General features: G+C 41.5%; 1 long non-coding RNA gene across 1 annotated transcript; it reads right to left on the bottom strand.

The window, feature by feature from the left end:
* Positions 1–293: 293 nt before the first annotated feature.
* Positions 294–21884, bottom strand: LOC119899724. The gene is made up of 4 exons (XR_005443898.1): positions 21723–21884; positions 17307–17477; positions 7227–7329; positions 294–1515 (listed from the first exon to the last, which is right to left on the bottom strand). It is a non-coding gene; the product is annotated as an uncharacterized LOC119899724 (long non-coding RNA).
* Between the last annotated feature and the right edge of the window lie 830 nt (positions 21885–22714).

The following is a 22714-nucleotide window of genomic DNA, read 5'->3' as shown; positions in this document are numbered from 1 at the left end:
CCAATGCCACAACAGAGGAGGAGATGAGATATGGAGGGATGAGCTTCTGAGCACATGGTCATCAGAGTAAGAGGAAAAATTATAAACACACAATAAAAGGCCACTCGAAAATGTGCAGTTTCACTGTATTGGAGGGGTCCAGGAACCAGTCAGTATCTGTTGTGACCACCATTTGTCTCACGCAGTGCAACACATCTCCTTGGCATTGAGTTGATCAGCTTGTTGATTGTGGCCTGTGGAACGTTTCTTTTTTTTTTTCTGTTTCTGTATCTTGTGAAGCACTTTGTAACTTTGTTTTACAAGGTGCTATATGAACAAAATCTTACACACAATACAGTTTCAAAAACATTACAGTAGTTACTGCACCTTATTAAACTCTTTATGTATAACCATGAGCTCCAGATGTCATCCCTCAACGTCTCACCATATTAATCCTCCTTTTCTGGATTGAAACATTAATAATCCTCTTATGTTGAGGAAAAAGGCCACAATTACCTTTTGCTACTCTTTAAACCTTAATCAAATCAGTAATGATTGAGGCCTAAAACATGTAGCCGACATGGGTCGTGTGCAGGCACGTCCATGTGGTTCACATTTTGGAAATGTGCACATGTGCACACAGCTGCATGGTGAGACAACATGTCAGAAAACCCCTCTGCGCAAGATGTTACAAAGCACGTTTTAGCCATGCCACAATGGTTACACGCGTTCACACCTGCCCAGTACGACCAGTGTTTCATCAAACACCTCTGCTGGAACACCTGCAGGTCGGAGGACCAAACTGTACCAGGGCCTGCAGCTGAATCTTCCATATGTTTGAGGCAGAAATGGGCAGAGGAAGTGAAAGAGGTCGACAAATCAAATCATGTGTGGAGACATGAGATTTCACGGTGACTGACAGGTGAGAGTTTGAATGCCTGACTGACAGCCATTTCAGCCAATCAAACGGTCAGTGGAAACATCGGCAGACAGAGATGAATATTTCAGACAGATTCAAAATCATCTTTCCAATCATATCCCCCCTTCGCCATCTTGTTTCTTTTTCAAAATTAGCTCATTTAAATGCGAATGACTGGGCTAGGTGCTATTTTAATAAAGACACAGAGAAGGAAGAAGAGCAAATAAACAGGAGAAGAGAGGGAAAGACTGTGCAAGTGAGGGTGTATGAGCAAACGCATATGGCAGTGCATGTGTGAGTACTCGTGTGGGAGACCCATATGCTGCAAAATGGCAGCCCAGAGGGGGTGAGAGACTGATAAAGATGGCTGGACTGGAAAGAGAGGGGAAGACAGAAGAGTGTGTGCATGAGAGAGATAGTTTTGAGACTAGATCGTGTGTAGCAGAGCTGTCAGAGTGCTGTGTGTCACACAGGGCAGATGAAACCTGACATACTCTGGCTATCGCCCACTCCTCCCTCCATCAGTCTTGCTCTGCGGCGGAGAGCGTCCCTCTCAGCTCTTTTCTGGAGAGTGGTATTGACTGCGTCGGTTCGATGTTGGCTATTTCCATTTTCTCCTGCGGGGAAAGAGGAGACAAAGCAATAGAAACGGGATTTCACTCTCACCACGGCCGAGGTTGAAACCAGAAACTCATCAGTCACCGTGACACTCTCTATCTTTTCACTTTCCGCACTTGTCCCTCGCTCTTCCACTCTGCGTGCGGGAGACAGAGCTTTTTTTATACACACTTGAAACAGCCTTCAACACACACACACACAGACACACACACTTTAGTTCATTCCCAAGAGGATCCCAGATTGGAAGAGGGCATTAACAAAGACAGGTACAGCAGTCCATCTTTACCTCACACACTCGCACATACACAACATACAAAACACACCCAGATAAGGACATGAACAGTACAGACTCACACATGTACTGGATGCACACATTTAAACACATTTACATATATACTTTTACACACAGACATGTATACTGAAGGACAAGCACATAGAGGTTTACATAGGAAGAACACACACACACACACACACACACACACACACACACACACGCGCGCGCGCAGAGACGCACACACACTCTGAGCTCAGCTGTGTGGAATGAGGCCACTTTTAAGTGCTTAAAAAACGTCCTCCCTCCACCTCCACCCCTATCCGCTCCCTGCGGGACATCTGCTATGCCAACAAACACCACACACACACACGTACACATACTCCTCACTTTCAGTCCTCATACACATGCATGCATGAATCTAAACACGCATCAGCAAGAACCACATCACTTTGCGTGACCACGGCGCTGAAATGACTTTGTTCTGATACTATAGCATTGGACAGTAAAACACACACACACACACACAAACAAAAATCCAACTTCATTTTCAGCCTTCACTACATGATAGCCAACAAGGAACAAATGAAGGGAATAAGGTGTTTATCAGGATGTTTAGGATGCTAGGAGGTCTTCAGTAAGCAGTTGAAGATGTGGACTACAGCCAAACGAGGTGAGAAAAATGAGACCCAGGATGCTGTTTTTCCACTTATGTTGCCCAACAAGAAGTTATGTTGTCATTTCCCTCTAGTTGTATCTTTCCATTTATATTTTGATTAAAGTTGTCCAGGTTTTTATGAATCTGAGATTTCTGCCTCCATCCTCCATGTCATGTTTCCTAAAATCCTAAGACCACGCTATCAACACTGTTCATATGGGAGCATTTATTCAGTAAAGAGTAGTTCCAGAAACAACTGCTGACAATGCACGAGTGTTTTGAATTATTCAAAGGAGTGAACAAAACAAACAAAATTCCATTCACCTCAGATATACCAGACTGATAAAACCAAAACTATTGACATGGCCAGATACTACTAGAGGCAAATGAAAATATATATTTTTTGTAATTTGGGTGGGAAGGCAGAAGGGCTTATTGTGGACTGATTTTGTATTATTATTTAAATACTCTCAGCTTTGAGCTGAGCGTAGCAATTATTTCTAGTTTTTTATACATGATGCATAATGGGTATAAATCAGTATATAAGTTCAGAAGCTCAGCTGTCATGTCTTAAACTCTTTTACTGTACGTGTCAACTGATTCAGTTTAAAAACAATGTTGTGCTCAATGCCTTTCTTTTCAAAGCAAAATTACAAAATTACACTTATTTTTGTCCAACAACTGGGTTCCATCAGGACACGTGGCCGCTGATGCAAACACTGACTGTTGCTGGACTCCAACATGTGACCTTCAGAGTACAGGATGTCACTGACCACCTGACCACTCTTCAGTACTGCAGCTTTCAGGACCTTACTTGGTTTTAAATCACACAACACTGCCCTGGTTTTGATCTCTGCTATTTGCACGGTGATCAACCCTCACGCCCCCGTACACACATTCCTTCCTAACAAGCAACGGAGGTCGGTACGACATCCTCTAATTCTGGCCCGCAGGCACCCGCCGTGCTCGGCCCCAAATCTAATTTTGCCCCTGGCTTTTTTGGGGGCCACGTCTGTCAGAGAGCAGGCAGCTAGTCGCCTCTATTTCTCAGGTAATCTCTCCTGTATTGACTTAATGGGTTCAGGCTCTGTAATAGAGGTCATTTAGTGCGATGGTTTAGTGCTGTGGAAGATTATGGGCGAGAGTGGGGCTTACCGATCCTAATGTTACATTTTAGCTGCAATTTGGGGATATTTACGCTTTTCCTTCAATCCCCGATCCCCCATGGTCATCCCCTCCCAAAACCCTCTGGAGTAGCACTCAAACAGTCCCTGGAGACCACAGATTTACAGGATCATCTTCCTGTGTGTGTGTGTGTATGTGTGAGAGAAGAGAGGTTTGTGAATGGCTGAGGGGTATAGATTGATTTGGTTTTGTTAGGCAGAGAGGATTTGCACCGCAGTGAAGCTTTAGCTCTTTTAAAGGCTCTCTCTCTCTTGATTTCTCTCCCACTCTCTCTTTTCAATAGGGATGGGGAAGTAATTAACAGCTACTTAAATTCTCCTGATGGATTTTGTGGACAGAGGAGAGAGGAGAAGGGGCAGTGTGGTGAAAGATGTGCACTGTCCTGAAGTTAATGCCATTTGCGGAGAGTAATTTTGTGCTACAGAATCTTTTTTTATAGATTGGTTAAGAAAAAAAATCTATTTCCTGATGAAGCATTATTCAGTAATGAAGCATAATAATACAAGAAGCTGATAATGCATTATGAAAACCTCTTTGCATTTATGCCAGCTGCCATTGATTGCATCAAAATTTCAACTCCCCCTCCTGTCCAAGAGTGGTTCAGCATAGAGCCTTGTCTCAAACACATGCTTTTAATACTAATCAATCCCCTCCTAGCATATTCTATAAGTCAAACTCTATTTCCTATTGTTTATTCTCTAACCTGCTACTCAATACAGGCCTAACTGCTGACTCTCTTCCTGCTGTTACAAAGTACAATCAATTCCCAACACATTTTAATGATTCACACCACCAGCGTGAATCAATTTCCTGTTGACATGACCCCACTTGTCTTCATTACTGTCGGCCACTTTTTTTTTAACAAGTAAGGTCAATCACAAGTGTATTTAACTCCTCCGATCAAACAGAAATCTTCAGATGGAAATGGCAGCACTTCCTGTCAACGTGGTTGAGCTTCCTCTCTGGTCCCCCTGTGCTAACGGCTGTGTCATGTGTGTCAGGGCTGCCGGATCAGATGTCCCTTGTCTTGCGCGGATATCAAACCAGACAATACCTCCTGCTGTAGGCAGAGACAACGCCACCTACCCAGAAAGCATTCATTTCCCTTCTCGTGCTAATCCTTCATCCCAGGAGAGATGAGAGGGAGGCTAATGAATATAGAGGAGGAAATGTGAGTCTGCAAGGAGCTGTGTGCACCACACCATCAAACGCACGCCATCTTTATATACACATACACATTGTTTGGATAGATGCATGGATGCATCAACACATCCATACGTATACACTCTCTAAAACACACACACACACACACACACATACACACACATCATTTCATTCCATTCAACTGTTATTCAGCAGGGTAAATATTCAGTTCAATGTAATGAGAAACGTTGAATGCTCAGATCCGCACACACAGTTTATTTACTGTGCAAAACTTATCCAAGATAGGATCAGCAGTTAGATAAGTCTCATTATGAAAGACTGTGATTATGGAACTAACACGGCCTACTTTCCACACAGGTGTGTGTGTGTCTGTGTGTGTGTGTGTAAGTTGCATAACTGTGCCAATGAAATATTCACTGTCCATCAACCTTAGCTAACCTCGTGCTGTTATGCAGGCAGTAGCTCAAACACCAAGATACTTGATTTTGAGTTTGCTACAAAACGTTGCACATTACAAAATTTCAGAAGTACCGCAAACTCCCTCATAACATTATGATTACAAACTTTACCTTTTTTTTTGGTAAAACAAGAGCTTACTGAATTTACTAAATACACTTAAAACAAGCTTGACAGGCTTGCATGTCTTTGCAATGCAAGGATGAATCCAAAATCAGTAATGCCTTTTTTAGATACAAAAGCTAAATAACAAAATGCCGACATATGCAGCTAACATCACATATGTACATTTATTATATATTTATCTTGAGAAAATAAGTGCAGATATGTATAAATCTATGAGTGAGCCAGGCCTATTTTAACCATTAATGAAAATGAATTACTTTACATTATAATGGTATTTTTCTTTCTGTGAATCAAATTAAATTAACTATAGATATTATTAACATTAACTGTTGATTCACTGATCTTCAGCTCTATTCTGTGTTGCTGCTGTGACCCAGTTCCAAATATTACCCCAGAGTGAGACACAAATTGTTTCCTTCTCTCTGAGTCTATCTTTAAAACAGCACACTGTATTTATTTATTTTTTACCCCTTACCAGAAAAAAGCTTGTCTCTGTGATATCATGGTATTAGCTGTAATGTGAGGTGGCAGAAAAAGAAAAGCGTCTTGATTCTGTAAAAGTGAGGGCTGACACCTCTATAGCTACCTGTCCAGCCACAAGCCTGTAATTTACCTCCATCAGGTGTCTGATAGCTCCATGCATATAACCCTCCATTACTGGAGCTTGGAAGGGGACCGATCGAACACATGCCGGAGCTGTGGCCCTCCTTATCACGCACACACACATATAAATATCACTTCTTCAACTGGTAATCACAAAAATGCTCTCAAAATAGAAGTGATAACTTCTACTCAAAGCCAATATATTGATCCAGTGAAGTGTAAAAGGCCTTGGTAATGCTTTTAGGCGCTAACAGAAGAGGTGTGTGTGTGTGTGTGTGTGTGCGTGCGTGCGTGGGATGGTGGTGGATAGGGGGGTTCTACCAGGGCCATCTCAAGCTGAGGGACAGATGCCTCCCGACTGCCCTTCCCCTGGGTCGATAGCCCTCGCTCTAGGTTTTAATTAGCTAATCAGTGGAACATGGGCTTTTAAGCGTGGTGGGAGAACACGGCTAAAACCTGGTGTCAATACCTATTAAAATGGCTGCCTCAGCTGTGCCTGCGCAGGCAAGGCCACTGACTCACAGCCATTGTCTTTTCTGGCATCAAACCAGCTTAATGCTGTCACAAAACTTACCAAACAGGTGGAAGGGCTTTGTGAGTTAAACAGCAGAGAATGGACACAAAACGTGCATGTCACAAACTTGTGTTAGAACAGTTATTATTATTATTATTATTAACACGCATAAGAAAAACATTATTTTATAGTATTTTTTATGTTTTTAAGATTCTGTAGCTGTTGATATTCATTTGCATCAGGTTGACACAGTTTTGTTGACATTCATGAAGTTAACAACCTGATTGGCTTACAACAACGTTACACGCTAAAATTAGCAACACAACTACACGCGGCTGTTTGTTGGCTTAGAAAACAACAGAAAATAAGCCCACGCCCTGTGAATCCTGGTTGAGTCACCCCATGACTGGCCACTTGCTGTAAATAATGTACCAGAGGGATTAAGAAGGAGTGACACGCCGCCAAGAGACGAGTCGAGTATTCAGCAGTCACTATAAACTGCTTTGCTTCTGTGAGTGTGTGTTTGTCAGAGGTATGGGTGGGGATGAGTGTGTGTGTTAATGAGTTGGGATGACATGTTTGCTTTGTGTCCATACACCTACGCGTGTGTGTTGTCAGTGCATGTGAAGGCCCACGTCAGAAACTTTAATTTATGAGGTATGTCAGCAGACCCACTGTGCATGTATTTGTATATGCAAGTGTGTGCACGTGTGCTGGCGACATTCATGTTTACCTTGAGCTCGAGCCTGGAGGCGGTGACAACATACCGCTGGTTTTCCACCTGTGGTCACCAGTCAACTTCCAGGACAGCAGAGCGGCCTCCGGATGAAAACACGCTTGACAGGAGGGGGGAGAAAGAGACAGAGAAGTTATTAGTAGAGCCTGTGAAGCAGGAACTGTTCATTGCAGTTGATGCAACTACAATATAAAATTGAAAGGAAAGGGTCAACAAGATCCAGAGCTGAACAGCCAGGCTTTGTTACCTGTTTGACACTTCCTGTTTCCTCTATGTTTCCACATAACCGCTGACTATCTCTGGGACAACTCCCACGTAGCCACCAGTGGCCTGTAATTAGGACTTAAGTTGGATTTAGCTCTGCTGTGATGATATGGCGCAGAGTTAGAAAAACACAACTGATGCAACCCAGGGCAACTGTTTAGTCTGTCCGTGTTCAGACACCATCTGCATCCTGAGCTACGGCTGAAACCAACTGCACTTCTAGACACTTATTGTATGCACTCCTGCATATGTGTGTACACACACACGCACACACACAAGCACTTAACTGCTGCGTCTACTGGAGAAAGTGACAAATAGCATATGATAACGTCCTATTGGCAGCCATCAGGATATCACTGTGAATGGTCAGTGAAATAACATTCACACTGAGTCTTTTCATTAAGTGCACTGATGAGCTGAGGTGAGCCCATTTTATTCCTCATTGATTTCCATTTTACCCTTTTATAGCCACCACAAAAGAAGAGATGTAGATAAAAAAAGAGGCAACCAAGGTAAGAGTTTTTTCAAGGAGTTGAGACAATGGAGATGTGAATCATTAACATTGTTGTACACTTTTTATCGCCAGGTTTTGACATTTGATAGTAAGCTTATTCTCACACATACTGTATAATTATGTAAACAAGCTGACTTGCTGTTTGCAGTCAAACGTTTCCTCATAACAGGGTGTTACTACATGATGAAGGCCATCAGTCCTTCAGCTGCTGAAGAGTGTACCCTGTATCTCATCGTTGCTGTCCAAAACACAAAGTACAGACGCAGCTACTATGGTAATCCAAGTTTTATTACAAGCTTTCAAACACACAAGGTGCTCTCACTGTGAGACTTGACTAAAAAACGTAAACCTTTGGATCTTGTCAGCTGTCACAAAACACTATGGTGTGCTGTTCTGGACTGACTGGCTTGAGCTTTGTTTCAGATATTGCAATCTGGCTCCACTGAAATAGAAGAAAGGCTGTCTGTAGTAATCTGGGATAAGAGGGACTTCATCTACCAAGGTGTAAACCAGCACTAGGCATATTTCAAGGTTGGCTGGTTAGCAGAAATATTTTAAGGCGTATTTTGAAGGTCTTGTCTTTGCAGGCTAATTACAATGTTCTTGTTGGATTAAATCCTTTTCCCCAAAGCAGCAACAGCTTAAGCAGGAGGTTTTGCTAAAAGGCTCACACTGCCTTTGTGGCCTGAGAAGAAATGTTTCTCATTTGACTAATCCACTTTCTTGTCATGAAGACGACCGACCTTCAAATGTTATCATTTTAGTCACTTTCGGTGACTTAAAAACTTCAGAGTCTACATGGACATTTTGCCAAAACTTCCTGCAGCTCTCACTTATCAATAATAGCATCAAATGTTTACAGTAATGCCGCGAATGATGTGAATGTAAAAGACAAAGACCCTTTAACTGAAGTTTTTTTAAATAGCTGCACACACACATCCAGATCCAAGCATGCACACAAAACCACACTAGATAAAAAATAAATGACTTATAATCAATAATCTGAACTCATTCTGTATTCTATGTGTGAAAAACTACTACAGTCACTGTACAACATTTTACACATGAAGTAAAATATTGAAAACAAATACCACCTTAAAAACTGAATTCAATTCAGCTTCTGTCACTATAGTAACACTATATTCTGCAGGCGTGCACACTGTTTGCTGTGCCACATCATCCACCTGCCACAGTGCATGAGATCACCAGCACATTACCACTTTACAAATCCACAGCTGCTTTTATGAGGTGCGACTGCTTGGCCCTGAGAACTCGGGGGAATTCAATATTTTTTCAAAGGTATAATACACACTGGTATCGAGCAATAAAAGAGAGAACAACAAAAGTGTCCATTTTCAATAGAAAGGCAGGAAGAATATGAGGGAATTGGTCAGAGAGGGAGGCGAGAGAATGAGTGTGTGTGTGTGTGTGTGTGTGTGTGTGTGGAATCGTTCAGTTCTTTAATATGATGACACCAGGCTGGCTGAGGCCATTATCAGCCTTGTAGACCGCTCTGAACACAGACAGAAAGACAGAAAGAGAGAGCACCCCCACTTTAATAAAAGGGGCCCTTTGCAGTTGTCTGATTAGAAATATCATTTCCTGATGCCCGTCGTTTTCCCTCCATTAAATTGGTCGGCGCTGAGCAGGGATAGACTGTTTATAATAAGCTGCGGGAAAGGAGGACTGTAAAATAACTGAGGTGATGGACAAGGGTGCCTGCTGCCTCGCGCAGGCTAACATACACACACATGCACACACATCTACACACCGCTGTGCACTTGCTAAACCTGGTGAGATGCGGGCTGTTTAATCTAAGTCGTCTGCCTCTGCTTTGATTTGCTTCCATGAGTTTAATCTCCTTCCACTTCAGCATGTCCCTCAGTGAAAACACAGGCATAAATAAACCAGCACTTTTCAGCGGGACGACATATACACACAGTTGGCCACACACACACACACACACACACACACACACACCAGGTGACCTACATAACAAACCTGATCACCATCATTAATATGAATTCCAGTGTCACATAAAGCAGTTTATTTTTATTTCTGTATGATGATACTGATTGTTACTATCAATTATTTTCATCATAATTATTCTTGAGGCTTATTATCATGTCATTTTTCACACGTGTATGTTAGCATCACCGCTACAGGAAATAGATAATGATTATTATTATTAAATGGTTGATCTGTATGCGTGTGTGCCCGTGTTTCTTTGCCTGATTACATTATCATCACGAGGAGAAATGGTCTTTTTGGAATGAAACAGAATCTCCTTCCCAGCTGAGTGAGGGAGATGGCCTGATAAGTGGGGAGGTAATAAATAGCCTGATCCTGCCGAGAACAGCATGCGGACAGCCGCGCACACACACACACACACACACACACAGTCTCTCTCTGTTCAGCCCCGGTGGCCAAAAAGGCATCTGCTGCTCATGCTGATGTCATCTGGAGATAATAACCAGGCCCAGCGTGGCATCGGGCCACAGCCAGCGTCTCGGACCCCCTCCACACTGCATGGGCTTACTAAGATCTGGCAACCCGCATCTGGGGAAACTGAGGACCTGGCAACCCATAGTAATCGGGTGTGGGTAGGGATGCTGGAGACATGCAAAGCATAGCCGCTGGGCTGGGGGGCACCAGCAGTGAACAGTTAACAAGTTACTCTGGGTGTGTTCAGAGTCTGGCAGCCTACAACTGGAGCAGATACAGTTTTCTCCCCTGCTACGAGCCAGACAGCCTCAGTAACTGTACAGCTGAGGGATCAGCACCGCCTGCAGCTGAGGGGAATATTTACAAACAACAGCGACTCTAAACCAATGACAAAGCCAACATGTAACCTAAGTGTTCCAACAAACACAACATGGATTGTTGCTTTTGGGTGCAGAATGTCATTGTTGTGTGAGGCGACTGTGTATGTAGTGTGCTTTGCTATTCTCAGTTTTCACATTTTTATTTTAAATTACCAAATGCTTTATAGGCATGCTGCAGTAATTTCATACACTGCCAAAGATGACAAGATCAATCGCTGTGGAATATAAAAACATTAACAGGTCACAACACAAACAGAATATTCCACCTTATAAAGCCTAAAAGGCTGTCTAAAAATATATTTGGCCACTTAAAATGAATTTAGGCCTACCTCTCATGGTGATACTATGGTTACAATGTGTAGATGTGTGTATATATTTCTGTCTGTGAATGTGTCTGTGTGTGTCTTCCCATGAAGAAGACAGCATCAGCCATTTCAGCAAATGGCCATAAACAACATGTGTTTAAGTTCAAGTGACAAAGCCCTCTAGCGGCCATACTAATTATGACTCTTGTCCGCCAGGAGGAAGTCAAGTGTTGTTATTGGGCTGAAATTACAGTCAAACATCCAACAAAGCCCTGGATGAGCCTGCTGTTCATTTTCCCTTTACCAGCAGTCAATGTTGGTTTCTGTTGTGACTGCTGTCCCTAACCTAAATCAAGATAACACAAAAGTAATGACGAAGGTCCCCTAACAAAAAATGTATTTTAATCCAAACCATGATCTTTCTCTGAATCTAACAGATCAATAAATATTTTGGAGAGGATCAATGAAGACACAACCTCTCTGGTCTTGGTCTGAGGTTGGCTGATGTGTTAGCTCTTCATTAACATGGCACCATGAAGAAAAGCACCACACAGAAAACTGGGTCAGGATGACATCTCTTTTGACAAACAGAGAATCTGTATAACAAAGTCTGGCGCTGGGAGATCTTAGAAGGTAACTCTCAGTTCTTCAGTTCTTAACAGTAAGGTAATGCTCACATATGTAATGCTCTCACACTAAGCAAGTCTTTTTCTGGGCCTAAACCAACACACAGCGTCAGAAACTGTGTTGTTCCAGAGGACGTGGACAAACAACTTAGTTTGTCCTTTAATTTGGAGGACTTGCTGGGGTTTCTGTATATGTAGGGGCATGAACACGTATGACCAATAGTTTAATTTATGTATTGCATGTTTTTTCCACGTGACACAAATGTGCAGGCTTAGCAAATAACAAAAGAAAGAAAGAGAATAACAAAAGAAAGAATATATATCTTTTTTTCAAATGGAAATGTCTTGTACATCATTTGGGAACTGTTGGGCTTCTGTAAATAACATCACAGAGTACGGTCTAGACCTGCTCTTTTATGAAAAGCGCTGTGAGATAACTGTTGTTGTGATTTGGCGCTATATAAATAAAAATTGAATACCAATTTCCCTAAAATCCCGCTTTGGATCTCCACTAGAACTTAAAATTCTTGGATGGGTCTAGCATGGGTTTGTAATGCCTGAGGTTTAAGGCTTTGTGCAATACAACAATATAAATCAGACTTTAATATTATAGCTCAACCAGAATTTCTCTCCACACTTTGACTTTCATATTCCCACTGCACACAAAAACACGTGGACCTTCACAGAGAGATGTGCATATAGGCACACACACAACAGACACAGAGTGTGTGTGTTATGTTCATAATGCACATAATGTACAGGATCTACAGTCAAGTCAAACTGACATTACGTTACCACAAGGTCGGCCACTCTCGCCATAATTCACCTTGCCAGAGTCCTCTGTGGGTTAGTAAATCTATCTGTGTACATGATCACATCGAGGTAAGAGCACAGTATCTGTTCACCACCCTGGTGTGCTGAAAGGGGCTGAAACAAGAGAACAGAACCGAGGAATTGAGTTACTTTGGACAGGATGGCTCTCTTTCCTGCCGCCCACCTAAACTGCGGTCCATTATAGGAGCTCTTAAAGGAGCTAACAGGCGTCAATCTGCCCATTTGGACAGCAGCGAGTGGGTGGACTATTAAAAGGCTGCCTGGATGGCCTCTCCTATTGTCTTTCTCTGTTTCTCTTCTAGTGACACACTCAACCTTTCCCCTGCGCCTTTGTTTACCTCTCTGGTTTCTTCTTTTCATTGTTACTTCTCATTTGCGTCAATCTTAATTACCTGCCTCTTTATTTCTTATATGTTTCAAGCTGCACTCTTTAATTCTACCTCCATCTTGCACCGCCCATCCCTTTCTGTCTTTACCGCTCTTTGCCTTCATCTGCTTCTCTCTCTGTCTGCTTCAATCTGTGTCTCATCTCCTCTCAGACCTGCTTGTCTGCTGTCTGTGAGCATCAAACCCTCTGTGCTGCCTGTGTCTGTGGAGGAGTAGGAAGCCTCGAAGAAGAAGAAATCAAATTGTCTGCTAGCAACTAATTCCCCCCGACATCCACTTCAGCCTGCCTGTCTTCACCCACATCCTGGAGGGAGGAGAGGTGAGGAGGAGGAGGGGATGGATGGAAGCTGTGGAGGCAGTAAATGAAGGAGCGCTGGTGAATGTGTGTATGTGTGGGGGGCAGTTGGCTGGAGGCAGATTCTGACTCCCTGTGCTTCTTGTCAGATCGACCGTGGATCAACCTGAGGCTCAGACCTCACCTCAGCATGAATTTCCAACACATGTGTACACATGCACACACCTGCGCACACACACATAGCCTCTATACATCACCCTTGCAAACACTGCTACACTTCTTCATGACTACGTCTGGACAGGCTTACAAACAAGCACTCAAAGTAAAACCTACTGGATCCTTCTTTTATAACTGCAGAAGGAAACATCTGCTTAAAAAAGTAACTTGATGTTTTTTGGGGAGAACTGTTGCAAGGATTTGCAACATCATAGGAGGTTCCTAGTTAAAGGAGCTGTATGTGACATTGGCTTCTGCTAAATGTCTCAGTAGAGCAACAAGACTCCAATGAGAAAACATTTTACCTCTCAGATCACTGTAAAACACACTTCATTCAAACTAGACAGAAACAAAATAATCCATCATTGTAAGTCTGACTTTGTCAAAATAAACCCATAATTCCCTGAAATATTTTCTTTACACCTCAGCCAGCAGCCATAAAATGAGCAGCAATGTTCACTAAGTGTCTGACAACATCATATAGAGAAACAAAATACAACTCCCCAAAAACGTCTTTGTTAGTCTGTCCACTGTTCCAACAATCGGCAACTCTGGTTGAAATAAATCGTTAATTCAGGAATTCAGGAACCGCATTAGGTGAGAAAAGCTCGAGAGAGATTGAGATGAGAATTGAGAAGGAGATTGACGTCATTCTCTGCTCAGGATGCCATTACTCCACTATATCTCAACACAGCTCAATAGTTGTTTGCTACTACATTAATATTCAGAATGTCATACACAGAACATTTAATGATACACTATGTGTACTTCTGATACTGTAAATTACTGTACTGTAAAATACTGTAAATTTCAACATCAGCATTAGGATGAAGTATACAGCCTCCCTTTGTCTATGGATCTCAATAACCCTCTACCCTCTGCTGTTTTAGTCAATGCTAAGTCTTCGTCTGAAGGGTTCAGTTCAGGTTAATTCTGTATCAGACTCCTCTATACGTTCATGAGAGGGTTCACGTGACAGCTGATCCCTGCATTGAGACAAAACCCATGGAATGAAGTAATAACAGGAGTCCTCCGGTCTCGTCATTATCTGTGGTTTACTGGGAGTAAATGGCATCATTATCAGAGGGTATTGATTGTCTTCTGGCTGGGTGACAGCAGGTCAGCTAATAGATGGTGGTTATTCCAGCCGAGGCTACGTTTATAGACTGGGGAGAGCTTAAGACCAACACATTAGTGCTTCAGTGGAGATGAGCAGTAAACTACAAGATGTGATAATTGAATACAACATTGACATAATGTCTCATATTTATATAAATACTTTGTGAAGAAATGGAAAGATCTCTGCCCGCATTACAGTGCTCAGTACAATTCAGCTATTTCTGTACCAGCCACTGCCTGCATGTGCACACAAAGACACACCTGTCCTCATGCAGAGGTCTACACACACACACACACACACACACACACACACTACATTTAAACATGGGCCTTCTTTACCATGTAACATGCTGCTCTAACACAACTCACTTTCCTGTGGTTGCTGCTGCGTGTTGCTGAAGTGGTAAACAGCATGAAGACAAAAGATCTTCCGTCTAAATAAATTACATAAAAGACCAAAAACTTAATGTCCAGAATGTCCTTAATGTCTCCTTGAGACCTGTGTAAACATGACACGTTTTGATTTTATTCCATCAAAAGCAGCCTTGAAAACATATTCTAAACCGTGCACACATTAATTTTCAGATTTCATGATTTTGCAGCAGTTTTTCACTGTGACAGCGTTTGTTAGCTACCCTCATCACATTTTTTCGTAAACCTTCTTCCCTCTCTCTTTACCTGAATCCCTCTTTTCCCCATGGCGGTCTATCTCACTGAGTAGGACTGTCCTGCCAAGTGGTCGGACCATCCCCACAGTGACTCTGACCCTGGCATTGTGTATCTCTGACACTCTGTGACCTCTGGGCACAATGGCTCCACTCACAGCCTTCCAGCCTTCCCTCAACCCTCACTGTCAGCCAGAGAAAAGATGGGGAGCACAGATCGAGTGATGGAGGAGGGAGGGTGAGAGGAGGGGAAAGAGGGAGTGAAAGTATGTGTGCGTGAGTGAACATGATGATAAATGAACGAGGTGTGGAGACTGCAGTTCTATTGCTTCTATTTTAAAATGCACATCACATGAACACAAACATCCACAAAGTTAAATAAAAATACTTATTTATATCACATACCAAACATCATGGATGCACCTTTATATCAGATGGAAAGTTCTAGCTATCTTTGTGCACAATTTTATGAACATTTCCCTTTATCCATCTTGATATGTCTATGGCTATTTTTAGAACGGATCACGACTGAGATTTAAAATAAATCTCAGTTCATCTGAACGAGAATGTGTGCAGACAGGTTTGTAGATAATGATCTGTGGTGTTGCCGATGCCAAACATGCTGTACCTGCCTGTTCTAATTCTCTGTAATTTTCTCTTTTATTTTATTGACCTTTCATTTTAAAACCCACATCTGATTTATGAGATTTGTGTTGCGGGGGTTCTAAAGCTGCAATTCTCAGTGTTTTTCAATTAATAGCCATTATTCATATGTGTGTCAGAGTATTATACAGCAAGCAAACCAATACATTTACTACTTTTCTGTTACGAAGGAAAACCAATGGGCTTGTCGTGGCAGGTCCAAGGTGAAGATGCCAATGAAATCCATTCAAACCAGACACACCGGTAACCAGTACACCAGAAGAATGCATTTCTCTGCCTTTGTTGTATTTTACAAGATTTATAGGATGGCTCATTCCTGACTGTTGGATGAATATTATGGCCATGGATGCTTTAACACTGGACCACAGCAGTTTGTTATACCAGTAAACTCAAACACTTCTATCACTGTATCAACTCCGTGTTTCAACTTAAGTATCTAAGTCATAATCGATTGTGTATATTTCCCGTTGAGGATTCACACACAACGATGAGGTTACGGGCAAAATGTCCTTAAGTCCCTAGATAAACTATTTTACATGTGACACAATTCAACTGACAGGTAATGACTGGAAATAAACAGTCACACACATCTAAATTACAGTGGTCCCTAAGAATAAGACACATCCAAAAAGCACAAGAATTTAGAGAATTGAGGATGAGGAGATACTTAAAGTATCCAAACAAGCATCTTATAAACTACAGGCAATGGCGGTATTGTAGTAGCTAATGTGGTAATAAGGAGTGGTAATAGCTAAATCATGTTTAATAATGCTGCCTTGCAATTGTACGCTAGCCAAATAGCATCAACTCAAACAGCAATTAAAAGCAGCCATTACTTTACGCACGGCTGGACGAGTTGTCTTTAAAGTTTCAAGTTTCTGAGAGCAGTTTTTGTGCTTTCACTCGTGCATATGTTCATGCTTTCGCTATTAGTTTAGTCCTTAGAGGCCACCATACTAAAGACATATACATGTTATACATACACGTGACTGGTTTTAATACACTAACTGTAGACTTATACACAGTGGCGATGACACTTCCACCTGGCTCCTGTATTTTCACACCTGCAGTCATGTTGTTGGTGTTCATTATTTGTCACTGTAAAATTATATTTGACATTTACCTTTCCGTGACCCTGTAGCGGTTGACGATGGATGGATGGATGGAAGGAAGGACATTTACCTTTCTAATCATACACAAGGGTGAACATGCAACAAAATGAGAACTTGTGCAAAACACTGACCTGTGTTGTTCAGTTACGTGCATACTATCAGGGTTCAAAAAGAAACTCCTGATGACAGACACTGGATTAGCTGTTGGTAATGCAGTCGTGTACTAAGAAACTGTTGACTGAGCGGAGTTACCATGAGGGTTTAATCCATGCTGGTACACAGAGGCAGGGCTGCCCTCAAGGTGCGCTCTGAGTGTGAGTGAGAGACGGACAGATGATTGCCTGGAGAGACTCACACATGGGTTTGCAGCCACTCCTATGTGACGTGTTTCACACCATGCCAGGTCATCAGAGGGTCAGCAGCCTGCAAAGGGAGAGAGAGAGAGAGAGAGAGAGAGAGAGAGAGAGAGAGAGAGAGAGAGAGAGAGAGAGAGAGAGTGAGTGAGTGTGTGTGTGTGTGTGAAAACCACACATTTCAATTGTTTCAGTGTGTGTGTGTGTCCATATATAAATGTTTTCACCCAAAACAGCCTCTAATAATAACTTATAAAATGACCATAACTATCAGTTGCAGTCTGGCCTTTTTTCAGTGACAGGTGTCAATAAAATGTCCTTTTAACCCGTTTTATCTTGTGTTGAGTGAACACCACACATACACACACACATATATAAATACACACACACACTTACAACTTAAACACACACTTCCTCAGTGCTATTGTCTTGATTTTATTCAATTCAATTCAATTTTATTTATATAGCGCTAAATCACAACAACTGTTATCTCACAGCGCTTTTCATAAAAGAGCAGGTCTAGACTGTACTCTATGAGGCTTTTATGAATTGTAACTTTTTCTTTTTCATCTCATTATAACTTGAAGCGTAGGCAATATTGTCTTTGTTACACTTTTGCACTGATTCATAATGTTTTACAGTGACAATAGATCATATTAATTTGTGTCACTCGTAGTGACAAAACCGAGGGTTATTACCAACTCTGCAGGCCCCCTCAGTTCTAGTTTTTAAAATTTCTTTTAAATACTTGTTTTTTCGGTTTTGTTTTTCCAGCTCATGACTCATCAGTCTTCAACAATGTTGTAAAAATCAATGTGCACTAAATTATTATAAATTATTGTAAAATCCAAAGCATCTTTGTTTAAATAAAGCTCGTCACTACTGTGAAAATGTTGCAAATCTTGATCTCAGGGCCTTCAGAGTGTGCAGCTTCGTCCTGACATACACGTACTTGCAGGTTATGGAAGTTACAATGTTCTGATTTTATTAAAAATGTTTTAGAGAATTGTTTGAGAGATTGCAACTGATGTTACTGCCAGTAAAAACGCTTCCCCCCTCCCAAAAATATAACATATAACTCATATTTATAAGCAATGTTTTGCAGAGCAGAGCCCTATTCTTTTCAATTAATGTGACAGTTTTACTCTCACATCAAGGAGAGAGGAGTTTGGCAGTGAAAGGTGTTTCTGACCGTAGTATGAAATCATTCACAACACGGCTCCTGGCCATAAATCTCACACAGACAGACACGCACATAAAAAAACACACACACACACACACACACACACACACACACACACACACATATGTGGAAAAAGACAAGACAGATAGGTGCACACAAATAATAAGCCTTCTGCTCTGATATCCAACCTCCATCAATTAAACATCAAATTTCTCCCCACTTTTGCAGCCAAACACATTCTTCATTCTTTTAATCCCAAAAGCTGAAACTCAACCCAGTTAAAATGCCAGCGGAAGAAGACAGTGAGAGGCAGGGGAATCAAAGCATGTTATCCGGCCCCACATACTGTGCAGTGTGCGTGTGTGTGTGTGTGTGTGTGTGTGTGTTTGAAAGAGTCAGAAACACAGTAGATATAGAAAGTACAATAAAGAGAATGGGAGCTAGAGTAGATGTGCATGTAATTATTTTTATTCTTTAACCCCCCCTCCTCTCTCTCTCTTCTCTCACTCTCTCTCTCTCTCTCGCTGTCTCTCCATGTCACTGTCCATAATGCACTCTGACAACACACAAATCACTGGAGTGGTTTCCCAGCAACAGAAGGGAGGGTTTGGGGCTTTGGACCCTGATGGAGCCAAAAACGTCTTCCAGGAGAGGAAATTGATTGCCAGTGGAAGTCTTAAAAAACATCCCTCAGATCCAGTCAATAATCACCACCAGATAAAAAAAGGGGGACAAGGGCTGAAGGGGGTGGGAGCATTGATTTTCCCTGTTTTCTGCTGCCCGGTACACGCATGCAGTAAAATCAAGAGCTGGGGAAAAGCCAACCGAAACAGCATGACAGTCTGATGAGAGACAGTGGCGCTCCGGGCTAGTGGTCAGAAATCAAAGTGTCTCCACTCTTCCCTCCAACCATGTTTCCTTCTTCCAACCACTCCCTCCAACCCACATTCATTTCTCTCTGCCTCCCCCGTGCGGCCGCTAATGCTCATGGCAGCTGTTTAAATTATAAATGATTTCTCAATCATTAAATGTGAACTGTAGCTGATTAGAAGGATTCTATGTTTTTTTAAGATCCAAGGACTCATTACCACTTCATCTGCAGATTAGTAATGATCCCTTATGATGTAAAACAAAAGAAACCTTTAGGTTGCCAGGTTGCGAAGACAATGTTTCATTAAAGAAAATAATAAAGGAAGAATATAAACAATTAAAAACAATTATATGCCTCATAATCTGGCAACCTAACCTCTTTGAATGTATGCACTGTAACAGGTTTTTACTGAAATGCATCTGCACAGTATTAGTGATTTTTAACATTTAATAGGTTATTCATGACAATTTGTCAACTTTCAAGTGGTGCTCCATCAATCAATCAATCAATCAACTTTTATTTCAGACACATAGGTCGATATCAGTAAAATAAATGTGCAAGATCATAACTTCTTCATAGCAACACATTCCACCATAATTAAAAGACATTTATTCCACTGTTTCCAAAAACGCGAGGAATACCTTGTATCTTTTTTTGTAGATTCAGCTAAAGCTAAAATTATAAAAAATTTTGAATTAATCAGCCAACACATAAAATTTCGCAATACAGCATGAAGCCTGGGAAAATCACTTGTCACAAACACATGACTTGCACTTGTCCATCTTGGGAACATAAGCAGGATTCTAAATGCATCATTAAATGCCCCCTGCAGCTTTTTCATTTTCACTTTAGTATAACTGCACCACAGGGCTGTATAGAGTGGAGTACAATAAGCTTTAAAAAGAGCTATTTTAAAAACATCAGAACACATCTGAAATTGCCGTGCCAGCATATTGGCTTGTGCAAACAGTTTGCAACACTGCATATCATCATCATCACATAAATCATCCCTGATTATATCACCCAAATATCTTACTTTATTCACCACATTTAACAATTAGTCTGCCAAATAAAAAGTAGGAAAAGTTTGTTACTGATCCTCCTTAGTTTTGGAAATAATATTAACACTTTCTTAGGGTTAAATTTGATGTCATGCTGCACACCATGATTTGAGCAGCCTCTGAGCAGTTGCTGCATGCCAGCACTATAAGGAGACAGGATGACCAGATCATCAGCACACATCAAATGGTTAATAAGACTATTCCCCACAATACAACCAGTCTTACATTCTTTTAACTTGTTAGAAAGGTCATCCATCTACAAATGAAATAGAACGGGTGACAACATTCCACCTTGCCCTAAGTGTTAAAGGGTTAGAGTCCCCTTAGGGTTAGTCCCTAAGTAACTAAAGGGGGGATAGAGTGGGAGATGGGGAATCAAAGGAGTAAAATAAGCAAAGAGACCTGCCTGTTTTTATTTTCTATTTAAATTTTAAACTTTTTTATATTTCCCTGTTGCTTTTATGTTTTATGTAAAGCATTTGAATTACGTTGTTGTTGAAATGTGCTATACAAATAAACTTGCCTTGTCGATGTTTTACCTGCCACTCTCCCAGTTTGGGGGTCACAGCCCCCAGTGCTCTGATTACCACTGGCACCACTGTTGCTCTTACTTTCCACATCTTTTCTAGCATATATATATATATATATGCACACACATATTATATATATAATATGTATATATAATATTGTATTTATATTTAAATAGTATAGTAAATAGTAAGTTTAGGCATACCTATAATGAATAAAAATAGAAATGCCCAATAGGACTTGAAATTTCTTCCCTTGCTGTAAATCCAACGACTTAGGCCGAATAGATGTTTAGCCTTAGCTTTGAGGTATTGTGAACATTTTTCAGCGCGTATAAAGAGCGCAAGGATCGAATAACTTGTGAAAATCTGTAAAATCTATGAAAAAGTGCTGTTAATATTCAAACTTTCCAGCACTACAAGAATGTGAATACATAAAATTGACTGGACATTCAACCAAAGTCCTTATTCAACACTGATCTTATAAGCTACATGTTAAGTTTGTTAAGTGATGTTGGCTGAAACTCAGTGTGAGCCTGTAGCAGCTCGCAGCGCAGAGGAGGAGGAGGAGGAACCATCCCTACCACAAATTTATTCTAAAGTTATACTAAAAACTTTAGGCCAGTTTAAAGAACAAACACAGTCCAATTTAGCAAGCAGCTACCTAACTTACCTGTTATCTCCAACGCTTTCTCTGTCCATGACGCTCGAGCTGCAGCTCCAGCCAGGTGACCCCCACCAACTCCCAGCATTTAAAGTTCATAATATTGTTACCAAATAAACCAACCTTAAGGTTTAGACATATTGCTAGCTAATACGTACATTAACTGAATTCCTAATATTCAGTTTCTATCTTGCTCTCCCTTGTGGTGACGCAGCTGATAACACGAGGCCTGTCACCTCCATTGCGCACGCGCCGGCGCCGACTCTCCTCTTTTACGCCTGAACTCGCATTGTGTACTGCCAACAGTTGAGGCTTTGATGAGAAGAGTCGAGACGAATCACATTAGCACATTAATACATAAAAGAAAATTATAAAATAAAGGGTAAATTTTTCTGAAGTGTTGATGCCTAAATTGTCCTCCAATTCTGGAATCTCCCATTAGGGCCAACAATTAACTTTTTTCAAATCTCAGTTTGGCACAACAGGTGAACATCACACACATTTTCTCATGCTCAGATAAGAATCTTGTCTTATAGCTACTGTATCTTAAATTAAAAGCAACAATTCCAAAAGGCTCTAAGCACTCTAAATGTGCTGACTTTATGTAAAGAGAAATGTGCACGTTGCCCAACATCTATGCGCTTTTATATCACTGTTGAGTTGAGAGCCTCATTTGGCTCCGACAGCACGTCCTGTTCTTCTCTTGACCTCAGATTAAGCTGTCTCTCTGTCTGTCCTCCCTCTGGATCTCTTGGACTGGACTGTGGAGTCTCTGCAGGTGAGGCAGTTTGGATCCTCTGGACCTAGGCAGTGATTACAAAGGTTGCGTTTTCTGCTGAACCTCTTGTGTTTTTGGCATGACCTCATCTTGGAGTGTTTGAGCTCTGAGTGCTGCAGTTCTGCTCCAGTCTTTTCTTCTTTTCTCTGTGTGGAGAGGGCAGTGCTGGCCTCCTCCTGCTCTGCCTCCTACATATCCAGCAACAGGTAGATGCCGAGTTGTT

Source organism: Micropterus salmoides, unplaced genomic scaffold (genome assembly GCF_014851395.1).
Source record: "Micropterus salmoides isolate LMB-PRFRI ecotype aquatic unplaced genomic scaffold, ASM1485139v1 Ms_hic_scaffold_12, whole genome shotgun sequence".
NCBI classification, from domain to species: Eukaryota; Metazoa; Chordata; class Actinopteri; order Centrarchiformes; family Centrarchidae; genus Micropterus; species Micropterus salmoides.
This window is presented reverse-complemented; position numbering and strand designations above follow the sequence as displayed.